The sequence below is a fragment of the Lactuca sativa genome, chromosome 1 (genome assembly GCF_002870075.4).
Source record: "Lactuca sativa cultivar Salinas chromosome 1, Lsat_Salinas_v11, whole genome shotgun sequence".
Lineage (NCBI taxonomy): Eukaryota > Viridiplantae > Streptophyta > Magnoliopsida > Asterales > Asteraceae > Lactuca > Lactuca sativa.
The window spans coordinates 25,960,162-25,963,978 of NC_056623.2; the positions used below are offsets into that span (position 1 = coordinate 25,960,162).

At 30.8% G+C, this 3,817-nt stretch overlaps 1 pseudogene; it reads right to left on the bottom strand.

Annotated features, from left to right (window-relative positions):
- Positions 1-932: 932 nt before the first annotated feature.
- Positions 933-1,938, bottom strand: LOC111876316 (uncharacterized; annotated as a pseudogene).
- Between the last annotated feature and the right edge of the window lie 1,879 nt (positions 1,939-3,817).

Here is a 3,817-nt window from a genome sequence, read left to right on the forward strand (position 1 = left end):
AATAATAATAATAATAATAATAATAATAATAATAATAATAATAATAATAATAATAATAATAATAATAATAAAGAAAAAATCAAAAGTTTGTATATGATTATGGCACTTTGACAACATAACCCTGGACTCTTTTTATATACATCAAGCCTATTTCATATTTTTACACTATACCAATGTGGGAAAAATTCATTCTCTTTACAATAGGGAAGAAATTTTTGACTATCTCCACCTTCAATAAAATACAAGAAAACTATAACCACATCAAAAAGAATACTACTGAAAACGAAGAATCATACTTTTCAAGCCATAAACTATTATACTTTTATCATAAAAGAATATCACCACTTAAAATAACTTATCTTAAGAATTTATATCATTTAGCCACTTAAAGCAACTCATTTTAAGAATTTTACATCATTTAGCACGTATCAAAAATTTGCTAGAAAATATATAATACAACTTTCTCGTTCGGCGTATCCCAAACTTCATCAATCATCAACATGAAATATCATCACATCAAAACCATAACTTATGATGAAATATGGTTGCTACCATCTAGTCTTTTTTCTTGTACCTTATGAAGTATAGTACTACATTCTAGTTTTTTTTTCTCGGACAAAAGTTTGCCAATTAATATTTTCTACCTTCTAGTCTCTTTCCCTCTCTGTGCCTTGTAAAACCCAAACTAATAAGCTCATCCCTTACTTGAATCATTCCACTAAGTTTCTATATATCAAACCTTAGGAAAATTTCTTGAACTTAGACATCGTATCCCTATCTCAAATATTCCTTACAAAACAAACAACAAAAAATTTATTCCTGATATGGATTATCATAAACAATTGCAACCACAAAACATACCATGGTCCTCTAAAACCAAGAAGCCTGATAATATAATATGACCAACATAAATTTGTTTTTGATGTTAAAGTTCATACAAAGCTATAACCACATGGCATATTATGAACCTCTAAAAATAATGCATCCCTCAAACTTGAAGCTCCACTACCAATTGTTGGGAAAATGGTCTCAAAACCTGTAAACAAAGCATTCAAAAAAATGAACACAAGAATAAACATGTACAAGTACTATGAATCTAGCCCAAATTTAGGGGGACTAGCAAGCTGCAATTAAGCACCAGAACTCATTTCATCACACCCCACAAGGTATACATATATTACATTCTATATTAACTTCAACACAAGTTATAACAACGATAATCTCCTTCTCGATTTCAAAAATGGTTGCTTACAATCGACTCCTATCGTGCCAAATTTTGAATCAAATCATGAATCAATTACCACAAATATAAGGTCGGGTATCTTTATTGATCACTAAACGGATTTTTAAAGAACAAGAAGTGCAAGGTAGCAAGATTGATGTCACCGAAGCACCATCATGTGCTCGTAACAATATCTTCTCACCTTCTTTTATCAATATTTCAAATCCCGTATCTCTCAACTCCAAAGAATCAAGCGAGAAGTAATCTCCACACCTACAGATAAAAAAGCTCCACCAAATCACCACTAGTTTCCACCGCCAAATCCTCTAGCTCAACTTCATCTATAGTTAACTCATCATGTCTTGAAACCTGAAGCTCCTGGTCATATAATGCCCGTGATTTCACATCTCCTTAGATTTCCTAAGTTGTTTGGGTATTGAGAAATTGAGATCCCAGATCTCGGTGGTTGGAAATGGAAGTGTTTTGTAACTTATCTGGATGGTAGGTGAGAAGAGTTAATCGATAGCTTGAACGAATTTCTTCGTTGGTTGCATCTTCTTTCACATTTAGAATGTTTTAGTGAGTTTGAATGATTGGATTGTTAGCTAATTGCATGGTTGGATAATGCAAAAGTTTTTTCCTGCAAGATTACAAACAAGTATTAGTATACCACATTATATCATATACATGTTATCCAATCTCATGTTTCTTTGATATTTGCAGATATTGAGCCATGAAATTAACCTCAAGTCCTCAACATTTACACGGCCCGTGTAATTGCAAAAGTACATTGCTTAGATTGGCTGGGCCTTCAAAGTGCGATGCTCAAGTATCTTTGTTTACACATCCCACGTAAACATAAGGTTATAATTTACACGACCGTGTAATCTCTTGTAGAGCCGAAATCCACAATTCTTCAATATCTTCATCCCTGGTGCTCTGCAAGTCCCAAAATTTTGTCCAAATCTCTTATTTACCTCCTCAAGCAAGATCCTACCTCCAAAAGTCTCTGAAATATCACAAAAGTGTGTAAATGAAATAGCCTCATGATAAAATCTCGAAAAACATGCAAAATGCATGAGTTTAAGCATAGATGCAATGCAATTTTATGAAATAAAGCTACAAAATGGGTGCATGAAATGCGCCTAACATGTCTCTCTCTCTTTTTCTCTCTTTGTGTGTGTGTGTGTGTATATATATATATATATAATGTGTCTTCTATATATTTTTTGTATGATTTATCAGTGTTTAATAAGGTTTTTTTTTGTTATAAATGTTATGGTAGACATTGTAGTGTTTTTATGTTATTAAAAGTAGTAGTATTTATGTTTTTCATATATTTGTTATTTATTAAATACATAAATTAACATACAACTTATATACAATTTACAAACCTTAAAATGGTCAACGAAATCATCAAATATTTATTTTTATACTATTTGTTATTTGTTATATATAGAAATCAATATATGTATTACATACATTTATTAACATTGTTTTTTTCATTTGTAAATATTAAATCATAATTTATAGAAGTAGGAGAATGATTAAATAATTGTGTGGATGTGTGTGTTTGCCGTTAAAAAAAACTTTATAAATATATTTTTGCGCAACACGCGGAGATTCGTCTAGTCTCCCTAATATAATAAAAGAACATTTTCCATCAACATGAATTTCCTCAAATACCCTTGATTCATTTTAATTCGTTCGAGTTTATACCATTGTATTTTCGATTAAATCTGAAAAATCAGGAATCAATTATCACGACTTCAACTTAATCTAAGAAAATTATGTAACCATCTATGTACTCTCTTTGTTTTCTATGATATCCTCCTCGATTTCCTCTCATCTCATCTCTCTAAAAACCCTTATTTTTTGTTCTATTTTTATGGGTGTTTTGTGTATGTGAGCGATCTTGGTAAATGAGTATTGTGTCAGTTTTCTATATTCATGTTATATGTATGTGTTCCCTTCTCTCCTTTCTGTAAATCTGCCCCACAGACAAAAACACACCACCACCATCCCTCTAACTACATGTTTGTATGTGTGTGTGTTAGTTTCATAGATATGGATTTTGATCATGATGGGTCATTTGATTTTAGTTTTTAGGTATTTTAAATTCACATCCTCTAATAAATACTTTTGATATTTGATTGTTTGTCAAACTTCAGTTCTTAGGTTATTGAAAAAATATTTAACTTCTCAACCTATTGATTTTAGTTCAGTATCTATGCTATATGAAATTGATTTAATGTATTCATTTTGTTTTAGATGTCTATTTTGATTCTAGTGGCGCGACACGTTTGGGGATGGTAGCATCCCATCCTTTTAATGTTATATCATCCCATATTTTGGATTTTATGGAAACAGTGTAGACAGTTATATGGATATTAATGCCCATTATGTGTTCGATGATATGTCTCTTACAATTGCACCATGTTTTTCTTTTACTTTGTTGTTTTTTGTCTTGATCATTGTTGTTCATTATTGAATTGATTTGTTAGTACTGTACAAGAGGTCCCATATATGAGAGACTATAATCCTAAATAGGTAATTATTTTTAGTTTTAAGAGTATATGTATTTTCTAATCAAGG